This window comes from Lemur catta, chromosome 6, assembly GCF_020740605.2.
Source record: "Lemur catta isolate mLemCat1 chromosome 6, mLemCat1.pri, whole genome shotgun sequence".
NCBI classification, from domain to species: Eukaryota; Metazoa; Chordata; class Mammalia; order Primates; family Lemuridae; genus Lemur; species Lemur catta.
The window spans coordinates 30309502-30333937 of record NC_059133.1 but is presented as its reverse complement, the minus strand read 5'-3'; positions in this window follow the sequence as shown (position 1 = coordinate 30333937).

The window sequence follows — 24436 nt, the reverse complement described above, 5'->3', positions numbered from 1 at the left end:
TGCACAGTCAATGTTCTTTTTATTTCAAAGACCTACTTCTACACAGCTACCCAGGAATAACATCTGTAGATAATGCCTTTATTTCCCTTTCTATTTCCTCTCTCCACATGTCTTTCCTATGTTTCTCTTTTTTATCTCTTTCTCTCTCACTCCCTCCTCCCCTTCTTTTCTCTTTTCTTCCTTGCTTCCTTGTCTTTTCAATTCTTTTCTTTGTTTCTTTTTTATGATTTCCTTTGTCTCTATTAATTTAAATTTGAAAGATAAAAGGAAACAGTTTAACTTGAAATTTAGATATTTATGGAAAAGAGCTTTGTCTGAAAATAGAGTTCATTATTTTATTTGTATCAGATTTTGAGCAAAATAGAATCAAGTTGCAAAGAAGACAATTCTGTAAACATTCCAATATATACTACCCTTTATAACAACAGTTTATGATTTAACTTGTATGGAATCATTGTAAATTGGGGACTGTCTGTAATTGAGTGCTACAATGATATGTTTTCTGGCTCCATTGAGCAATTTGATTTCCAGATATTGATAACTTCTTGAAAAAAGAAAAGGTCAAAGAAACAAAAAAGCACCCATTAATTGGACAAATTATTAACCTATAGAACACTATTTTTTATTATTAAAAGTCTGCAGTTATGTGGTGTAAGGGATCCCACCAAATATGTTACTATAGAAAAAAAAATCCCAAATTTCTTTTTTGATGTTATAACTAACTGTGCCAAAATTACTAAGGTTATTAAGTATGAAATGTCCGATTTCGTTAAGTACTAAGTTTGAGAGTTGATATCTTTGACGGATCACTTTGACACTTCTTGCTTTATTTTTATTGTGAAGGTACATTCTCAGTCTTTCAAATGCACATTTGGCTCATGAGTATCTTTAAAAAAAGTTTTTAAAGCAATTTTTGTAAAACCACGGCTAAGTAAAAAATTCATGTTATTTTCAAATATGAGTTCTGTTGTAGAACCAATGCAGTGCAGACAGCTCAAACTGTCAATGAACTGTTTGGGAAGGATGTGGCTAACGAACACACAATATATCAATGATTCGGGACGTTCCATTCGGAGATTTTAATCTTGAAAATGAGCCACATGGGCAACCTGAGACCAAGGTGGATAATGATGACCTGAAAGCTGTAGTGGAAGTGAATCGATCTCAATCTACATGTGAATTAGCAGCAAGGTTTGACGTTATTATTCCAACAATATTGGACCATTGGGAACAAATAGGCAAGGTAAAGAAGCTGGATAGATGAGTTCCTCATGAATTAAATGAGCATCAGAAGAGAAATCATCTCAAAGCTTGCTTTTTTTTCCTGTCACAACATAAAGATTACCCATTTCTACATTGTATTGTTAAGTGTGATGAAAAAATGGATTCTTTGTGACAATTGCAAGCATTTGGCACAACGGTTGGATAAAGACGAAGTGCCAACACACGGTGCAAAACTGAATATTCATCAATAAAAAGCTAATGGTGTCTGTTTGGTCAACAGAAGACAGGCCAATCTTCTTGCAAGACAACGCTCCACCACATGTCCCACAAACAAAGCTGCTCAAACTACAGAAGCTGGACTTGTAAACTCTCTGTTCATCCACCGTATTCACCAGACTTTGCACCAACTGACTACCATTTCCTTTAGTCTTTGGACCACTTCTTGAAGGGAAAAGTATTCAATTCTCAACAAGCTGTGGAAAACACCTTTAGCGATTTCATCACTACTCACTCTCCAGGCGTCTTCACTACTAGCATAAACAAGTTACCATTAAGATGGTAATACTGTGCCAATAGTTTAGTTGCATACTTTGGTTAATTGTACTGCTTCTTATTTGAGATATAACAAATTTAATGACTTAAGTATATAAGAGGATATAATAGTCCTAATCAGATGTGGTAATACAACTAATTAAATGATCTATGATATTTAAATAATATGTGCCTGATTTTATCCAAAAAATTTAGTTCATAGTAACATTAGTATCCCTCATGTTATGCCTGATGATCACTAAGGCAATGTACGTTGCTCATAGTCACATAGAATAGAATAACCAATAATCTATTCCCCTTTCTCTGTACACTCCACATTAGACTTTAGTTTTTTAGTTAAAAAATGACTTTGGGATGACAAACAGAATTTGTTTATTTTAATTAAGAGTCAAGTATCAAAATTAGCAATAGGATCATCACACAGTGTTAGAAGTATAGTAAACTTAAAGGATACAGTAGTCAATGAGAAGCTAGCCTTTACTGAGGTGACAGAACTAATGGATTTGAAAAGCAGGTCTCTGATTCTCTATAATTTTCTTCTGTCTCCTTTGGGAAGAGGGTGAAACAACCTGAAGCCCATTATAGAGAAGTGATTATGTTAGAAATTTTATATAAGTTTTATATAGAATATGCAATAGTGTAAAATTATACAATTTCAATTTTTCCTGGTTGGAATCATACAGGGGAGAGGATAAAATATTGTAAAAAAGAGTGATGTTCAAGCAACTGATTGTTCTCCTCAGGGAAAATTGGAGATGACCAATTGTGTTGCCTAATAGTTAGTCTATTTGTGCTTGCAATTTTATTTAGAAAGAAACTATTGGAAGTAGTTTCAAAAAAGCAAATAAAATAACACAAAAATAAAACATTATATCTTTTTTTTAGTTTCCCACAATTTACAATTCAAGGAAACAAGTACATTTTGAAACACATATTATACAAAGTCACATTCATTTTTTTCTTGACTGGTTAAACTGGAAAAGTGTCAGTCAAAACTACAATTCTTAAAACAAGCTTGATGCAATTTAGGATTAAAGTATTTTAAAAAATCATAAGGCATACTTCCTTACACTGTGCTCTGTTTTTTCAGGCAATATCACAAAGATACTACACATCAGAGAAGTCCTCTGAAGCTGACAGTTAGATCATAGCTAGTTACAAACCTTCAATTTTTAGCTATTCTATTGAAGACATGCACTCTGACACCATTAGCCTAATTATTTTTATAGCTCTAAGATCAGCATTGCCATTTAAATTAAAATAGCACACATAAATATGGTGTAATAATATTTATCTTCAAAAAGACTCATAGCTAAGAATGGACCTTTCTTAAATCTTCAACCATATAAATCTTCTAGTGTAAGTCAGTAATCCATTCAGTCTTCAAATATTATTGATGTATCATGCCTCATTTGGAAAAGGATTCTATTTGTCCACAGCACTTTTTACTTAACATCTTTGAGCATTTCATTGTTTTCTCTTTTCAAAAGAAAAGTTATAGAAAAATGAGGTCTACACTAACTGTGAATTATTACTTTGTTAATCTTTACTCTTCACAGACTCTCATCGGCTCTGATATGAGTCATGAACAAAATTATTATTTCACGAAAAGCAACAAGAATCCTAACAAGGAATTCCCTTGTTTCTCCACAAGTGTTTTGGTAATTAGCAACATGAAGACAGCTTTGTGCTCTAAGAATACCTTTGAGCAAAATGTTTTAAGTATTTTCTCAGAGGTGTCATGAGCTTAGCACATCGACCAGTCTTTCTGACACACTTTGAATCTGATATCCCTAAGCAAGGAAGCAGCAGCTTTTCCCCAAAACTGATATTTGGTGAACATTTATCAATCTAATAGTAACTAGATCATGTGAGTAAATACACAGCTCTTGAAAACATGTTATCTTTATTCAAATTGACTTTTACAGAACTGTAGCCCAATATCATTTCTCCTGGCAGACACAGCTGTCATCAGAGTCAACAATAATTTGTGCTGAATGATTGGTTAGGGAAAGAAATATGCATTGTAAACATTTGGGAAGCATTTTGACCACGGAACATGCAGAGATTGCTCTATACCACTGCTTGATGTCTATTACTTTCATTTTATTAAACTTCCATAGTACAAAAGAGATCAGGCCATTTAAGTATGGTCTATAAAATACACACAGTAGAAATTTTGCTGCAAAATACAAGGTAAAATGTTACAAGGAAGAGGGGTGTAAGAAGTAAGAGTAAAATCTGGTATACAAGCTAAGAGGTGAATCACTGTGAAGTCACAGGAAAGTCTTATAGTAGCAGAAGGGGATTTGGAATACACCTGTCACATAGTTGACATACGCTAAACTAGGCAGAATTGACACAGTAGCCAAGTGCGAATCCAGGCCAACATGTAAGAGTTTGGGCTTTGATTGTGAGACAGTAGAACAAATGGTCAGAAATACAATGACTTAGAGACCTGCACATCACTAGAATTCACATTCTTATTCTATGAACAAGGAAGCAAACCAGATCATGGAAAGATTTCAATGTTTAAAGCAGGCTTCAGCAAATGTTTTCCATAACAGTTTAGATAGTAGATATTTTCAGCTTCTCAGGCCATTCTGTCTCTATTACTACTACTCAAATATGTTCTTGCAGTGGGAATGCAACCATAGACAATTCATAAACCAATGAGTATGGATATGTTCAATAAAAGTTTTTTTATGGACACTAAAATGTGAATTTTTATATGATCCACAATATTTTTTGGATTATTTTTTCAACCACTTAAAACCATGTGAAAACTTTTCTTAGTTTGCAGGTCATACAAAAACAGATAAGGGTTGACTTTAACACGTGAATTCTAGTTTGCTGACCCATGGTCTAGGGAAATAAAATCTATATAATAAGTGAGACTGCTTCTCTGCTGTTGGGAATATGCAAAAACTAGGTTGATTGCTTTCACAGGGATTTTCTAGTCTGAAATTTATTTCTAAGAGTAAATAGTATCAGCAACTTGTAATATTCAAATCCGATTCCTCTGAAACAAGAGCCTATGGCCTTAATTTATTGACAAATAAAGGGCTTACATAACTGGCAGATTGTGCATAGTATTACTTCTATTTCTTTGTATCTTGATCCAAGTAATATTATAAAGCTATCTTAGACACTTGAAGGATACTTTTAAAATAAATAGCCATATTTTTCTATGAAATGGATATAGATAAATGTCTAAATATAGCAAAATATGCAATTTATCACATAGCATTTATTTGAATTTCATGCTTTAGTGCCAAAATGATGACTACCATATCCATATCTAATTTTAAAGAGGACATTCACATTTTCAAGGTAGTATAAGCAGTTGTTAAGAGACTGTTCTATAGAAACAGACTGGGTGCAAATCAGAGTTCTGCTACTTATTACTGTGTAACTTTGTGTAAGTTACCTAAACTCTGTGCCTCAGTGTATTCATCTACAAAATGGAGATATTCTATTGTGTTGCTTTGAGTTAATATATGTAAAATATTAACTGAGACAGAGGAAGTCTTATAGAACTGTTGGGTTTATCATCATTATCAGAAAGCACCTGTGTCATGTATCATTCCCTTATTGTCACAAACTCCCTGAGTAAGTATAACAACACACACAATTACATACACACAACCACACATAACTAATCACATAATAATTACATAATTTCGCTAAGCATGATAAATTAGTTGATCAAGATAAACTTGCTTTGGGTGAAGTTTAATACATTTTGATCAACTTTCAATACAATAGTAATTTCCTAGTTAAATTCCTCATTTCAACCAGAAAAATACTTTATTTTTAAATATACAGGAATATTTTATCTTTAGCCAGTAGAATAGGAAAAAGTTATGTCTTATAGATACTTAACTATTTTAAGTATATGGATTTGAACAAAAAGAAAATTATCAATCAGTTACCTTTAATTATACTGAAAATTTTATCCGAAAGGAATAGAATAATGTTATTCCATTGAAAGGTTACTAGTCATATTGTTTAAATGATTCTGAACTTCTAAGTGAACATTATATGTACATTTCTAATTTTAATGCGAATTTTATGTTCACTCTACATAGAAATTCAATAAGAGAAGTTATTGACGCATCTGCAACTATTCCCCAACTCTCATATTTATTAATGAATCTCAGGGTAAAATATTTCAAAAATTTGGTTTCAATATTTAACGTAAGATATTTATATATGATAATTGATAGCATTGCCAGAAAAGTATAAAACATTCTATCTCCTTATCTTTATGTGCTTTTAAAACATAAATTCTAAAGTAAATGTTTACAAGTTTAACATCAGAAAAATCCAAATTTTGAGACACAAGCAATAAACAACCACAAAAACAAAACAAAACAAAAAAAACTACAGTCAAAAATCCAGACAGATTAGGTATAAAATGCTAAATATTTGAATGAATAAATATATTGATGAGCTTGATTAAATTCTTAAATTTTCACATATTTAGAGATAAAAATATGTCCTTTGTGAAAACTCTAGGTTATATTTTCTAAAATTATCAAATTACATATTTTTTACAATTATCAATATTTTCTGACATTTTTTTATCCGGGTTTCTTAGGCAACGGTGAAAGAGTATTCCAAATTTTTATTAAGTATTTTCTTATCTACAGATTTATCATGATTGAGTTTTTCAGTAATCCAATACCGACTTTTTCAGGGACAATACATAATTTTAAAGCTAAACATAGCTCTTATCTAATCATTTAACACAATGAATACCAAAATGTTAATTTAATGGAAATATATGGATTATAATAAAAAGATATAATTAAGACTAATAAATAATCACATTTGAACATAGTTATATACAGCGAATATTACTGAATGTCCTTTTTATTTCATTCAGATCAGTTGAATTGTTTATTTTGCATATCATTTTGTTCAGCCTCCTTACATCCTTTATAGGACAGGAACAGATATAAATATTTATTCAAAACACACTTAACCTCATTTTATCTTCATTATAACCTATTATGTGTTTATTATTTTTTCTGTCTTTAAGTGAGAGAACTTAGAATTCTCAAAAAATTGCATCATGCCTTTAAGAGTGTGCTGCAAATATACGCCATAGTCAAAATTTGAATGCAGGTTTTGAGTGCTAGTCCAGGTCTGTTCCCACTACCTGAAAGATAACCCCAATAAAGGGGAATGAATGTACCTATTGAATGTTCCAAAAGTAGAAACTGCCTTTTGGGTCTCACGGAAACATTGATTTTAATTATTTGTTGATAGAAATCACCTGGAGGACTATTTTTCCTTCTTAAAAAGAAGCCACTAAAGGGGAATTTACTCTTATCTTGATGACTTGCAGCCTTCATCATGAACATCCATTATCACACCCTGTGGTGATGCAGCGCCTGTCAAGCTGTCAGCTGTCATATCTGTGATCATCCTGCTTGCCTCTAACAGCCTTCCGCTCTGATTCTTCTCAATCACTCTGGGCCAGGGAGCCAGATGACCAAGGCTTTTAAAGATTATATGTAAAGATTCTCAGTTTTCTCAACTGTAAAATGAGGTTGCTGTACCAGACCAGTGGTTCTCAGACCTGGCTGCATATTTGAATCACTGTGCTCACACTCCTTTGCAGGATATAATTGGTCTGAAATAGGGCTTTGCCGTTGGTATTTCTAAATGCTCCTGGAGTGTTGTGACTTTTTCTTTTTTTTGATACATAATAAATATATGTATTTTTGGGGAATGTGATATTTTGATACATTCGTATAATGTTTAACAATCAAATCAGGGAAAGGGGGATATCCATCACCTTTAACATGGATCTTTTCTTTATACTGGGGATGTTGGACTTATTCACTCCTAGTTGCTTTGAAATATACAATAGACCATTGTTAAATATGGTCACCCTACTGATCTATTGAGCACTAGGTCTTATTTCTTCTATCTAGTTGTATTCTTATACCCCAAATTAATTAATTAATCCACATTTTTTCATTCTGCCCCCCTTCTACCCTTCCTGGCCTCTGGTAACCACCAATCTACTCTCTTTAGAGAAAAAAACTATCTTTATGAGATCCACCTTATTAGCTCCCAGATAGGAGTAAGAACATGTGATATTTGTCTTTTTATGCCTGGCTCATTTCACTTAAAATAATCACTTCCAATTTTATCCATGTTGCTACAAATGACAGGATTTCATTCTTTTTATAGCTGACTAATATTCCATTGTATCTACTAGGGATATTAATATTAATACCATATTTTTTTAACCATTCAAACATTGATGGACATTTAGGTTTATTCTATATCTTGGCTATTGTTAATAGTGCTACAATAAACATGAGAGTGAAGATATTTCCTTACTATATTGATTTCATTTATTTTGGATATATACTCTGTAGTAAGATTGCTGAATCATATGGTATATATATTTTTAGGTTTTTTGGGGGGGGAGCATCAGTAGAATTTTTCATAGTTTCTGTAGTAATTTACATTCCCACTAATAGTTGCTATTGGTATTTTTTAAATTCTTCTAAAGTGTTTTGTTTTGTTTTTTAACTATACAACCAGAATTGAGAAACATAGTATTAGATGATCTCTAAAGTACCTTTAAATCTAAAATTCATTGTTTCAACAAGTTAAAAGGATCAGTATGTTTCTATATGAAGGTCTAAACCTTATGCTCTCTTCAGGTTTTAGTTTACATTTGTATGTGTGTGTATACATATATATAATAGTAATATATGCTCATATACATGATACACTGTATATCATATGTATGTGTGTATATATATTCATACACATATATATCCCTTCACCTGATAATTTAAAGTTAATGCATAGTTCTGCATATTTAAGCAACGGCTTACCATTCATCTCCAAAGCACTTTTATTTAATTTTGTATTTTCAACATTGCAACTATTATTGCATCTATTATTCCTTCCATCTGTCCTTCCTTTTGTCCTTTTTTCCTTCCTTCTTTTCTTTAATCTGCAACCTTTCATTGCTATTGCTATGTACTTGATATTCACAGAGATAAAAAAAAAATGTATATCAATGGAGCCCATAGGTGAATGTGAAAACATTAACAAGTGAACAGAGAGTGGTAGTCACTGTGATAGAGACTTCCGCAGATGCGTTCTTATAGCAGAACAGATGGGGGCAACTAAACCAATCTGTGGGTGGAGGTGAGATAAGGATACCTAAAGGAAGTGAGGATTCTGCTTAATCTTGATCACTCATATAGGTGAAGAAGGAAAGAGTCAAAGAAAGATAATTCCGATAGGAAGGGTAGTATGTGCAAAGTTAAAAAGTTGTAATAGTCTGGGATATGTGGGGTGATTTCAAGTATCCAGTTCAATACAAGTGCCCCAAAGAAAAAAAAATAGAAGAAAGTATAGAAATCTTAGTATTAAATAATTAGCTTGGAGCTAGTTCATGGAGGAACACATGTGTACTGCCAAGGATGTTAAATTTTTACTCTAAAGGCAATAGAAAGACATTGAAGAATCTTAATAAACAAACTAAACATATACAATTAATCCACATTCTACATTCAGGAGAGAAACTTTAGAACATATTTGTACTTAAGAAACTTAAGCCATTTATGGATTTTACAAAAATACTGACAGTGTATCCTGTCAGGAGATGGGCAGTTTAGAAGTCACTGCAATAATAAAAAAAATACTCAATCATTCACTACCTTTTGAGAGAATCTGTGTAGATTTCCATTTACAATTCCTAATGCATGAAGTATGGGAGTACAAGTTAGGAGGATGAAAGAGTTAACTTCCTTTGACCTATCAGTGTTGATATGATCACCATGAGGTAGTCATGTGGACATACTCCATATACACATAAAAAGATCCGAGTCCAAGAGAGAACAAGGCAGAGAACATAAACATGACAAAACAGATCTCTCAGAAGCATAAACACTTAAGAGGTAGGTGAAGGAATAGGGCTGTGAAGAAAGAAAAAAGAAATCACTAGAAAGGTGAATTTACCCCTCCCCTCCACTCTCATACCTGCTTGGTTTCTGTAGAGTTTTATTACCATATGTGCACATGGGTGTTGGTTGATTAGTTCCAATTTAATAGTGACTACATGTGGTATTTGTTTTTCTATTCTTGTGATACTTCCCTTAAAAGAATGGTGTCCAGTTCCATCCAGGTTGTTACAAAAGGAATTAGTTCACTTTTTATGGCTGAGTAGTACTCCATAGTATACGTATACCACATTATCTTAATCCACTCCTGTACTGATGGACACTTGGGTTGATTCCACCTCTTTGCGATTGTGAATTGTGGTGCAATAAACATTTGAGTGCACATGTCTGTTTGATAAAATGATTTTTTTCATTTGGGTAAATAACCAATAATGGGATTGCTGGATCAAATGGTAGTCATCCAACATTTAATTACACAAATTCTTATTTTAGAAATCATGTGGTAAATCATAAATACCTTCCTGAATTAAATAATTACTTTCTTTCATATTAATTAACCCATCTCTCTTCAGTTGCAGAAATTCCAATCATACTTCCTGTTCTGTCACCAAACCAATCTCCAGCTAGTTATTAGATTGCAAATTTCCCAGTTGGGATTTAGTACTCACTGTATCTTTCACTTCCTTTATAAAATCCTAAAATCTAGAGCTATGTACAAAATGGTTACTCAAAAATACATGTACTAGGTTTACTTTTCTGTTTAGTTAAGAAATGAGGGAGTGAGGTCACATCCTCCTAATTCCATGACATTCAGAATAACAGTTTTTAAAATCATTGATAATACAAGCCTTTATAAACATTTAGAAATCTTTTAAAGACATGAATATATTTCATTTATAGAGATTTACTAAGGAACATTGAAATTTTAATATAATTTTCCTCATATATAAGAGATATAAGAATAAACATTCTTTAGTTATTCTTAAATAATTAATCTTCTATAAATGTACTGTGCTATAACAAGTTAATGGGTTTCACATGAAATTCATTTGAGATTAAATAGCTAAGATAAATGTTCAAAAGTAAAAATACTGAATAAGATGGGTACAAAACAAATGTGGTTATTAATTTAGCCATGTTAATTTTCAATAAACCTTTCTTCTTATTTTAGAAAATAAATGACTACAACTGTTAAACAGAAGACTATCAGTCTTCTTCCTAGCCTGTAAATATAACAGTTTTTTAGTCTTCAGCTCTTGGACCTGTTTCTTCTATCTTTACACTCTCTTCCTAGGAAATCACATTCAGTCCCATGGCTTTAAATACCAAATGTATGCTGCTGAGTCTCAGTTATGAACTCACCCTGATTTCCATATTTGCTCATATGACAACAAACTTGATTTTTTTATTTGGACATCTCTGATGAGAATCTCAAATATCCAAAGCAGAATCCTTGCTTTCTGCCCCACAACAAAAGAGGAACAAAGCACAACAAACAAGTTGTTCCTACACTTAGTTTACCCATTGCAGTCAATGGCATCACCATCCTTACAAATGCCTAAGACTCCCGATTTATTCCTCAGTTTACCTTACTCCACCACCACACATGATGGCTCAGTGAGCTGTTTAGCTCATCAATTCTATCCTCGTTGCCTATTTTTGGTTGAATCTTCCATTACTTACCTAATTCAACAACCTGAAAACCACTCTGTTTTCTCTTTGGTTTCTCTAAAGACTTTTCTAAACACAGTCACCAGTGTTATTTTCTTTAAAATGCAAACCAGATCATTTCTTCTTGTTCAGTATTCTCTAATGCCATTCGATCACACTTGGCATGAAATGCAAACTCTCAACCATGACACTACTTCATGGCCTTTCTGTGGTTATTAAAATATGACAAGATTATTTTTTCATAATAATCAGTCCTGCTATGGTCTGAATGTCTGTGTTCCCCCCAAATTCATATGTTAAAGTCCTACCACCCACAGTGATGGTATAAGGAGGTGGGGCCTTTGAGAGGACTCTGTCTTCATTAATGTGTTTAGTGCCCTTATGAAAAAGGCCTCAGAGAGCTAGCTCACCCCTTCCACCATGTGACTAAACAGCAAGAAGTCACCATTTTGTTTTGTGAATCAAAAAGTGGGACCTCCCAAAACATCAAATTAGCTGGAGGATTGATCTTGAAATTTCCAGCCTCCAGAACTGTAAATAATAAATTTCTGTTGTTTATAAGCCACTGGTTTATGGTATTTATTATAGAAGCCAAACGGGCAAAACTAGTTTGGATCTACCATCTAAACTGAAGCCAGGACCAATTCTCCAAGACAAGGCCTTTGTGATTGTTGTTTTCTTGGCATACAGTATCCTCCCACACCTTATTCAGGTCTTTAAAAAATTGTCACTGATTCAGGCAGGTCTTCCTTCTTGCTATCCCCTCACACTGAAGTTATATATTTTTTGTTTATGTCTATCTCCCTTTCTAAAACACAGGCTCTAAAAGGAGAAGAATTTGGCCAAATCCCCAGTATGTTAAAGATTATTTGATACACAGTAGGTGATTCATAAATCTTATTTGGATGGATGAATACATAATTTTAAATGCATGCAGACATGCTATATTTGAAGATTGCCAATCCACTCTTAGTAACATCACAGTGGTTGAATTATTGCATATAAACTAACTGGAAATTTGACAATGTCTTGCATTTTACAAAGTACTTTCACTGGTTAGCTCATATGATAATCATATTATAGGCAGATTCAAGTATCCTCACTTTACAAATACAGAGAATGGGGCTAAGAAAGGTTAAGTTCTCCCCAGTTCCCACATCTATTGAATTGTTGGAGACGGGAAAAAATCTGAGATCTGATGAACTTTCTCTTAAGTGGCTAAGCTTCAGGACTAATGTGTAATTATTTTGTGTTCAATGAAGCATCAAAGATGCATAGAGCATAAATCCTGACCATATGGTTGCATAGTTTCCAAGACAAGACAGCGTTTTTAAAAAACCAAGTTCTTCAAATAACTTATCTTCTAAAAAACAATGGCTTACAGACAAAATAACAATTAGCCTATCTAATTGTCCTGGTGTAGAAGAAATGTTACATGCATTGTTACAGCACTCCATAGGTAAATTCATAACCATGCACTTGAGCCTGAATAAGATTGATATTGAATGTGAAAGAAAAGCCATTATATGTAATTTATAAATTTTAGGTTTCTAAATTGTGGTTCTTACCATTTATTCTTTCCATGGTTGTGAATTTAGAGCTGTTTGAATCCAAGACTTTAGGAAGAAACAGGAAAAGAAAACAACCTTATTTGTTATAAATTTGGAAGCACTTTTTCTGGTGTGTGATACATCATGCTCAAGGGACTACTGTGCATTCTATTTCCAAGCTGTGGGTAATTTATTTCAAAACCTCCTTAGCATACTCATTTAAATAAAAATTATGAGAAAGGATCTATTACTCACAGAGAAGAAAATACATATTACCTAGCAATTTCTATGATATATGTAGTTCTCTCTAAGTATAGATAGTGTATTTATTATCCATGCAATATTCTAGCATCATTATCTTTTAGAATTTAGATTTCATTGTGAATACAGGAGAAATAGCCTCTATAATAACCATGTCAGGACTAACTAACTTGCCATTGATATGATGTAAAAAATACAAACTATATATCAAAGAAGGAACAAATTATTCTGATTTAAAGGAGGCCAGTCTCTTTTAACAATTACTTTACAAGCTGTGACATTTCAATCTTGGTGGACTATGACATTTTCCCTCTGCATAGTTTATTTGTATTGAAAGCTTACCTACATTATGCTCTGACTCAATCAGTTAGATTTTATTTTAATTATAAATGATAGCATAAAATAATTCTGGAAAAATTCACTTGCTCACTCCCTCACTCACTTATTCATCAAGCACTTGTATACTTATTGATTACTGTGCCAGTTGCTTAGAGTGAAAAGACGGAGAGGAAATGATCGATCTTCTAAAGAAGTGTATAGCTTATTGACACAAGTAAAGAAATCAAGTTATCATGTGGTTTTCCATATACCTAACGGCGACTGAAAATAGTTATATATTTGTTCATTTTATTTAATTAGAATTTTTATTATAAATTAATATATTGAAATTCTGACATAAAATTTTATGAGGTTAACACGAGCTCAAACATGAAAAGAATTGATTTTCCCTTAGACTGGAGGCAAAATCAACTTATGAGATTTCAGAAAATTCTAGAACCTGGCAAGTGGAAATTTACTGAACAAAGAAGGCTTGAAATTCAGGCAGCTTTCCCTGCTAACACTGCTATTCCAAGTGCTTCACTCCAGCCTCTGTTTCTGTTGTCTCCACCCCTCTCTCCTCTGACCTCTGCTCCCCTATTATTATATAAGGACCCTTGTGACTATCTGAGCCCACCCAGAAAATCCAGAATAAACACACTGTCTCAAGATTTTTAACCTAATCACACACACACACACACACACACTCACACACACACACACACACACAGTCCCTTTTGCCATGTAAGGTAACATATTCATAGGTTCTGGGGCTTAGGACACAATCATCTTTGTGGAAGCCATTCACCAGCCTACCACAGAGGATTTTCTGAGTTCTCATCCCTCCAGCACAGCTCTGCCCACAGTCAGAGGAACGGACTTTGGTCCCGAAGAGTGAAAATCCAGTCTGGATTACTTAAACCTTGACACACTAGGCCTGATTAAGTCTGAATAATGAGATGGGTGAGAAATCCAGTCCCCACCACTTAGCAAATATTTACTGAGTAGCTGCTGTATGTGCACTGTCCCTGTGTAGACCTTTCCTTGATATACTTCACCCCTACTTCTAGACCCATCGTGAAATTCAAAATTATCAGTGCTTAGAAATAAGTTAAATGAAAAATGTATAAGGTTTCTACACAAAAAACTGAATCATTATTGAGAAATACTAAGGACGTAAATAAATGGAAAGATATGTTACAGGTTGAACGACTCAATTTTATAAAGAATTTATTTCTCAACAATTTGTTTTCTGGGGGATGGGCATGCTTATAGCTCTGACTCGGGAGGTGCAAAGGCAATATATGCAACCAAAGTGTTTGTACCCCCATAATATTCTCAAAAACTTGTTTTAAATTCAACACAATGCTAATAAAAGCTCAACATAATTTTGGGGGAAACTGAATACTCATGAAAATGAAAATAATTATAAATGGCAAAGACCTTCTTGAATAAGAATAAAATTAGATTACCATTCTATTAAATACATATGTAGATTCACTATTAAGCAGTAGTAATCAAGAATTCATATAACAATAATGGCACAAGGATTTTAAAAAGTAGAACAGTGTATTCAAAATTAGACCCACCTATGTACTGACACTGTAGGGACCTGTGATAAGGATGACCATTTTAAATGAAGAGTGCTAGATTAGTTGTCTACCTGCAACATGGTACAGCATGCAGAATGTTTGTTACGGAATGTCCTTGGGATCAACATGTATGGCAGGGGAGGACATGAAGCAGAATTGCACAGAGGGAATAATCAATTGTGATGTAGGACCAACAACAGCCTTGAATGACCTCCTGGGCCCACTGAAACTAGAGTGGCCTGATCAAGTGGAACTCCATTAGGCCAAGGTCGCCAGGTCTTTGCACTGCTGCTTGGATCAGGCTTTGGATGTGAGCCACTCTTGGAAGATGGATAATTTAGGATGAGGTGGCATCCTACAGTTGAGCTAATATCTGAAGGTATTACTAGCTGAAGGCTTTCTGCAGATAGCACTTTCAGCAGGTGAGGTGGTTCTTGAAGGAAGACTGGAAGGTGCATCAGAGTGTCTACTTCACTCTAGTTTTTATTATATGATTTATCACTATCTGTCATTTAGACATTGACTCATCGGTTGAAAACTTAATTAGGGCAAGGAATTCATCTCTCAATTATTCTTTCTCTAGTACTAAGAACTATACCAAAAACTAGTATTCCACAAATATTTAAATGAATAAATGAGGGTAGAAAATTATTAGAGACCAAACTGTAAAGTATATTGTAAATATTGTTAAAAATATCTCAGTATCTGGTTAATTCTGACATCTTTGATGTCAGGCTGGTTTAGATTTAATCTCCAGCTCTCCTAGGTCTTAGCTAATTGGGCTAGGGCTCATAAATTAATATTTTTGATGCAAATACCTGGTTAGGTATATAGATAGAGAATAAATAAATTATTCTTGAAAAATCACTTAAATAGTAATTACAATTATTAGGACCAAATAAAATGTCACAATTATATTAAAAAGACATAATTTTATGTTACTGTCATCACCTATCTGGTCACATTTTATCTATAAATCCTAAGTAATTGAAAGAAATTTTAGATTTTTAATTATTTCAAATGCAAAGTTTTAAATTTATATCTCATTTAGGAACCTTGTATCTGGTATGAAATCCCTTGAAGTCTTCTCCATTCTATTGTGAAAATTCATCAGTTTATTCCTCTTTTGCCAACAAACACTAATGTCTAAATCTGTGAGAGCCTTAGCCAATAATGGCATCCATTACTTTACAGCTTCTTTTCTAAAACTTGAACTTAATGAAGATGTGTTTTATTTTTTTTTTTCTGGGTCTAAAGCAGAAGAGAGCAGAAAACACTTTCAACATGTAGCTTCTAGATCCTTCTGCCACATATAGTGTTGCTGAATAAGTTATGATAAATTTCCAAATACATTGACTGAAATTCTATCTGATGTGTCTTTCTAGCTCCTTCTTAGTGAATGTTAAGTCAGATATTTTGAATCTTCTTTTCTCTGCCCTTGGGCATCACCTCTACTTCAATTACTCTTTGTAATCTAGTCGTTTTTCTGCTTCTATTGTACTTTTTATAAATGCCTTTTCTTGTATGTTCAAAATAGAGTCTGAACATGACAAAACGTGGAAGTTCATCATTAAATTTCTACTTCCCTTAACATAACTTTTCTTTAGAATTTTTAGATTATTACGTCTATCTTGACATTAGGTAACCAGAGCTACAAAAATATTTGGAGTGAGGTATTAAAAATATTTGGAGTGAGAAATTACACCTTCTTGTAACAACTGCAGAATTAGTATTAAATACATTACCAATATTTGAATTATTTAATGAATTTTTCCCTTGATTCATATAATTCAAATAAGATATCTCTTTCAAAGGCTTTTTGAAAGGAATCAAAGCATGCCAAGTCAGGGTCACTTAAGAAGTGATTGCAATGTTTCCACTCCAATAGGATTTGAATTATTAAGAGTATTGACATATCAAAAAAGTTATTAATCAAAAGATCAGATTAGTTAACCACAATTCTATAGAATAAAAAATTATTAAGTAAAATCCAGGACAGTCATCTCATGCACTATTCCGCCATAAGTAAGCTTAAGCAAAGGACTTTGAGAAACATAGTCTTGGTGGACATCCATCCTTTTTAGAGATGGATACAAAAGATTCAGTGAAAGGATTCTGCAAATCTCAGTGCCATTATTATGGCCATCTCATTTGTAAAAAAGGAATTCAACAGGAGATATATATATATTGCTGCATTAAACCAAAATTCACTTTCTATATTCCAAAGCTGTGGTATCCATTCAACCTTTCAATTTTGATTCAGCTTCCCCTATAGGTCTACCTAGATCAAAATAACACTGGTCACATGGCATTTTGCTTAATTGGCATCATTTTCAAGAGTGTTTTATATGAACCCACTAAACAAAGAGAAATCTGTTTTTAGTACACAGAACTACTCAGATTTCAAATCTATAAGGAAGAAGGCTATATTTTAAACTGTGGAAAATCACTAAACCAATGTTGGAAGATAACCTGCACCTAACCCTTCTTTCTGTCTTTGATTCATTATATGATTTCCTCAATTTTTTTAAGTGTGTCAATGTTAAAAATACCTTTATTTTTAGGAATGAAAAAAATAACAAAAGAAAATATACACCAACTTGATGGTAACTGCATAGCTTATAAAAATTATATCTATATAAAATACAGAGAAATATTTGGGGTAAAATATTGAAATGAAAACAACAGAATACAAAATATCATTAATATATATGTAGAGTCCAAAACAGATTTTGGAATATGACAATGTAATCCAAATAATATGTAGTTACTTACGAACTGTATGACTGTAGGCATGTTCCTTTACCTTACTAAGCCTGTGTTTTCTCATTTTTAAATTAGAAATGCCAATAGCACTAATTCTATTTCATGGGAGAAATTCTTTGGTTAACTGTGATTTTCTCAAATTTTATAGTATGTAGTTGGTAACCCTTGTTATACTCAGTTGAAACAGTACATAGGTCAATGCAGTAAATCCTATATACAAGAAGGAACATTTGCTTTAGTTAGCAATTCAGTCAATCTTTTGGAAAGTTCCATGAACTCTGCATAGGTGACTGGTAAAACAAAGCTCATGGCCTTATATGTAATATAGGTTAGAATTTCCTAAATGTATCGACTAAAGTGGAGATTATCTGCCACTGTTTTTTGTCTATTCATAGTCTCATGAGCTCATGCAGTTTAGCTTTGTGATCCCCCCATACATGCTAAGTGTTTCTGCAATCTTAACTATTTGATGATATTAAAATGAGACAGACAGGGAATCATAGACAGCTTGAGAAAATGATAACCTAAATATTGCTAAGTCTAAATTTCTCATTTTATAGCTATACTATGACTAGGATTCTTGGAAATGGAAATTATATTTCCATGGCAAGAGACAAAAAGTCACACCTAGAAAAATCCAGAATAAGAATTTATCCAATGTGCTATATAAATTAAATTTTATCATCTCCCACTCATACTTACCTTTTATTACTTATTGCTATTCCAGATCTTTTGCTTCGGAGAAAAGAAAAACTGGGAAATCTACATGATAAATTTTATTTAAATATGAATTTGTTATTAAAAGCTAAAAAATAATTATTCTATACTTGAATAATTATGGCCACAGTAACAACTGCAATGATGATGTTGATGATAGTGGTGATGACAAATGCATTTCAAGTTTATTGTAATAAATTAAAATTATATTGAAAGCTATATAATGAAATGTAAAACTCTCATCTCTGCCCAATATCAACTTGTCACCTAAAATCACTTTTCTGTGTTGCCTTTCTCCCATAGTATATCCTGGCTATCAAACAGATCTGCTTCATTATTTTTAATGACTTCAAACTCTCTTGAATAGTTATAATTTTTCCAATCAGTACTTTATTAACCTTAGCTGTGTGAATTATAGTTCCTGGTGTCTGCCCATAATACAACAATGGATATAATTTCCTAAACCTGCCCCAATATGTTTGTTGGATAAATTTCTAGGAGTGTTATATCTGTGCCATAGCTAAATTTTGGGAAAAACGTGTAACACATATGAAAAAAGACTCAATTCTTTAAATGGGAATGAGCTTTTACAAAGAAAAAAGGAAATTAAAAAATCCAACTGAAAAATTATAAATGGGCATGAATAGATTTACCAAAAAAAAAAATTCTAAATAAATGGCTAATATACATGTAAAAATACCTAAATTTCTTTATCCTGAAATAAGTGCAGATTTAAATAAAACGTGTATGTGTGTGTGTGTGTTTGTGTGTGTGTGTGTGTTAACAGATTGGCAAAGACAATAATATTTGTTAACATTCAGCACTGGTTATGGGCCCATGGAGGCTGTCTTATATCTCTTATGTTGGAGGGCATGTAATGTAATGCAACCTCTTTACAAAATGATATATAGCAGTATCTATACATAATTGCAATTATTACATTTATATTGAATTTTACTGGCAATTTTAAAAATGTTCTTTGGAAGATTAAAAAAAACTTTCAAAAAATTGCTAGAATATGAAACACATGTCAGAAGTATGTACATTTGGGATGTGAGTGGGGGTATTCTGTTGATTTATGTATGAGTGCCACATAAGTTCATTTCAATCACATTTAGTTTATTCACTTGGTTTCATTCTGAAGGAATGAATTCATTCTGATCATTTTGTCTGTGGTTGAGAAAATTGAACTCTAACAGATTGCAGTCCCAGAAGAAATTGCCTGGTGTTAGAGCTGCAAGTAATTGCTAAACTCCCACGTGCCTCAGGGGAGAAAGTATGTCCTTGATTAGAAAAACATGCAAAGAAAAAGAGGCAGTAAGCTCGTAGTTAATGGGCAAGATAGCATTCTCTGTTAAGTGCTTTAGAGCAACAAGGCACATTCTTCTCCATTTTTACTAACTAGAGGATTAATTTATATTCCAAAAGAAATGTTAAAATTCTAATCATTCTTCATCATTAAGTACAGATTCTATATCTTCTCATTACCATACAGAAGGGCAGTTTAATTCAAATGAGGTAGATAAATAAGTCCATGGGACTTATTTAAATTCATTTAATATATAATTCTAAATTACATACCTCTGACAACACTGCCACAAATTAAATCGGATATTTTACTGTCCAATTATGATGGATCCTGCAGTCAGAAAATCAATATGCTGTAGCGATATAAACACTGAGATTGTTTCTAGTGTGCAGGAGAGTATCATTTATATGTCTTTCAAAAGGGAAAAATGTATTTTTTTTAATTTATTCACTCCACTTCTGATTAGGCTTCTGTCACAAATTGATATATAATTTTTATATCAACTTAGGTCATCAGAGCCTATATATTGGTTCTAAGTCGTTTAATATTTTGATGAAAACAGAGGTAATTTTAGAACACACATTGTGTGTGTGTGTGTGTGTGTGTGTGTGTGTGTGTACATAGTTGACCCTTGAACAACAAAGGGGTTTGGGATGCTGGCTCCTGTGCTATTGAAAATCCATGTACAACTTTTGACTCTCCAAAAACTTAATTACTAATAGTCTACTGCTGACTGGAAGCCTTACTGATAATATAAACAGTGGATTAAAGTGGATTAACACATATTTTGTATGTTATATATATATACACATATATATTATTTACTACATTCTTATAATAAAGTAAGATAGAGAAAAGAAAAATGTCATTAATAAAATCTTAAAGAAGAGAAAATATATTTACTTATTCATTAAGTGGAAGTGGATCATCACATTGAGTATGCTGAGGAGGTGAAGGAAGAGGAGGGGTTAGTCTTGCTGTCTCAGGTGGCAGAGGCAGAAGAGGCAGAAGAGGTAGAAGAGGTAGAAGGGTAGGCAGGAGACAGGCACACTTGGTGTAACTATTATTGGAAATAATCTGAATATAATTGGACCCATGCAGTTCAGACTTATGCTGTTCAAGGGTGAACTGTTATTTATATATATAAAAATATATACTCTTTTATATATATATTTATATATAAATATATAATTTATATTTATATATAACAGTATATGTTTATCTATATTTATATATATTTATATTTATTTATATATTTATATCTATATAACTATATAAATATGTACTGTCATATATGGATTTATAAATATATATACTCTTTTAGGATTTAAATACAGGCAAGCCCTGCTATTGTATTTTCCATGTCTTCTATCCATTTTGAGGATTCTGTACAGATTAAGTGTTTTAAAATACAAAATCAATACATTCAACTCATGATTAAAGAAACCCAAGGCTCTCTATTATAGTCATATCCTCATTTCATTGCACTTTGCTTTACTGCACTTTACAGATACTGTGTTTTTAAAATATTGAATATTTGTGGCAATCTTGCTTCATTCAAGTGTTTTGGTGTCATTTTTCTAAGAGCATGTGCTTACTTTATGTCTGTGTTTCACATTTTGATAATTCTTGTAATATTTCCAACTTTTTCATTATTATTATATATATTATGGTGACTGTGATCAGTGATGTTTGATGTTACCATTGTAATTGGGTTGGGATGCCATTGTCTGTACCCATCAAAACAGTGAAAAATCAATAAATGTGGTGTGTGTTTTGACCAGCCATTCTCTGATTTCTCTCCCTCTCCTCAGGCCTTCCCATTCCCTGAGACACAACAGTATTGAAATCGGGCCAATTAATAACCCCACAATGGCCTCTACGTGTTCAAGTGAAAGAAAGGGCCTCATGTTTCTCTCTTTAAATTGAAAGCTGGAAGTGTTTAAGCTTAGTGAGGAAGGCATGTCAAAAGCTGAGATAGGTTGAAAGCTAGGATTCTTGCAGCAAACATTTAGCCAATGTATGCATGCAAAAGAAAAATTGAAGGAAATTAAAAGTGCTATTACAGTGAACGCACGTATGATAAGAAAGGGAAACAAACTTATTGCTGATATGGAGAAAGTTTTAATGGGCTGGATTAGAGGTGGATTCATGACGTTTGAAGAAAGAAGCTACATCCATACTGTAAAAGTGTAAGTTGAAGCAGTGTGTGCTGATGTAGAAACTGCAGCAAGTTACCCAGAGGATCTAGCTAAGATAATTGATGAAAAGGGCTAAACAACACATTTTTAATGTAGATGAAACAGCCTTATGTTGGAAGAAGATGTCATCTAGAGGATTATTTGCCATTTCAAAAACCTAGGGGACTTAAAAACTATGCTAAATCTACTCTGTCTGTGCTCTATAAATGGACCAACAAAACCTGGATGACAGTACATCTGTATACAGTGTGGTTTACTGGATAAGTTTAAGCCCACTATTGAGGTCTACCGCGCAGAAAAAAAAAAAAAGATTTCTTTCAAAATATTACTGCTCAATGACGAAATACCCCATCATCCAAGAGCTCTGATGGAAATGTGCAAGGAGATCAATGTTGTTTTCATGTCTGCTAACACAACACCTATTCTGTAGCCCATGAATCAAGGTGTAAATTTGATTTTCAAGTCTTATAGTTTAAGAAATATATTTTGTAAGGCTCTAGCTGCTGCCAATAGGAATTACTCTGATGGATCTGGCAAAGTAAATTGAAACCTTCTGGAAAGGATTCACCATTGTAGATGTCGCTAAGAACACTTATGAGTTATGGGAGGAGGTCATGATATCAACATTAACAGAAGTTTGAAAAAAGTTGATTTCAACTCCCATGGATGAATTTGAGGGGCTCAAGATCAGAGGAGGAAGTAACTGCAGATGTGGTGGAAATACCAACTAGAATTATTAGTAGTAGAGTCAGAAAATATGACTGAATTGCTACAATTCCATGATCAAACTTGAATGGATAGAGAGTTGCTTCTTATGAATGAATGAAGAAAGTTGTTTCTTGAGATGGAATCTACTCCTAGTGAAAAAGCTTTGAACATTTTTGAAATGACAACAAAGATTTTAAAATATTACATAAACTTAGTTTGTAAAGCAACTTCAGGGTGTGAGAGGATTGATTCTGATTTTGAAAGAAGTTCTTATGTGGATAAAATGTTATCAAATATCATCACATGCTACAGGGAAATCATTTTTGGAAGGAAGTGTCAATTGTTGCAGCAAAATTCACTGTTGTCTTATTATAAGAAATTGCCACAACCACCCCAACCTTCAGCAACCACTACCCCAGCAGTCCCCAGCCTTTTTGGTACCAGGGACCAGTTACAGGGAAGAACAATATTTCCACAGACCAGAGTCGGGGGATGGTTTCAGGATAATTTAAGCGCATTACATTTATTGTGCACTTTATTTCTATTATTATTACATTGGAATCTATAATGAAGTAATTATACAACTCACCATAATGCAGAATCAGCGGGAGCCCAGAGCTTGTTTTCCTACAACTAGATGGCCCCACCGAGGAATGACGGGAGACAGTGACTGAGCTGACAGAAGCAGAGCTCAGGCAGTGATGCAAGCAACAGGGAACAGCTGTAAACACACATGAAGCTTCGCTCACTTCCTGCTGTGCATCCCAGTTCTTAACAGGCCACCAACTGGTAACAGTCCGTGGCCTGGAGATTGGGGACCACATACCATCAACACTGAGGCAAGATCCCCCACCAGCAAAACTAATTATGACTCGATGAAGATTTAAATGATCCTTAGCATTTTTTAGCAAGAAGGTGTTTTTAAATTAAGGAATGTATATCATTTTTTAGACATAATCTGCACACTTTATAAACTGCAGTATAATGTAAACATAACTTTCCTATGCACTGGAAAGGCAAAAAATTGGTGTGTTTCACTTTATTGTGATATTTGCTTTATAGTGGTTGTCAGGAACTGACCCCAGAATGTCTGTGAGTTATGCCTATACTTAAAATTTCAATGTCAAACTTTTTTCATATTTTTATTACCTAGAGTTCTCAGTTTATAAGCAACAAAATCTAACTCTGGCTAATCAAATGACTTAAATATTGAGAGAATATAAAAAGTTCTTAGAATTTTGGGGGAACTTAGAAAAAAACAACTAGCAAGTAAACTCCAGAAGTAACTGTTTTAGACACCAGTTTGGTTAAAACAACCCAAGGGCAATATGACTTTGACAGTAAAGATGGCCTTCTATAATAACAACAAGGCAATAATCAAAATAATAAGAATTAATTTTAATAATCTTTGCTATATTCAAGGCTTTTAGTATGTTGTTTGAATTACTTCATTAATTTTTTAAAGAATCTATGAAAAGTTAATATTATCCCATGGAAAAATTTCTCTGTGCTCTTGGGGAACAACTTTCACCTCCTTGGGAGAGGAAATTATTTCCAATTTAAGTTATGAGTCAGTCCTTGGGCTGTGGTTGATTAAGGAGTGGTAGGAATTAACCCCTAT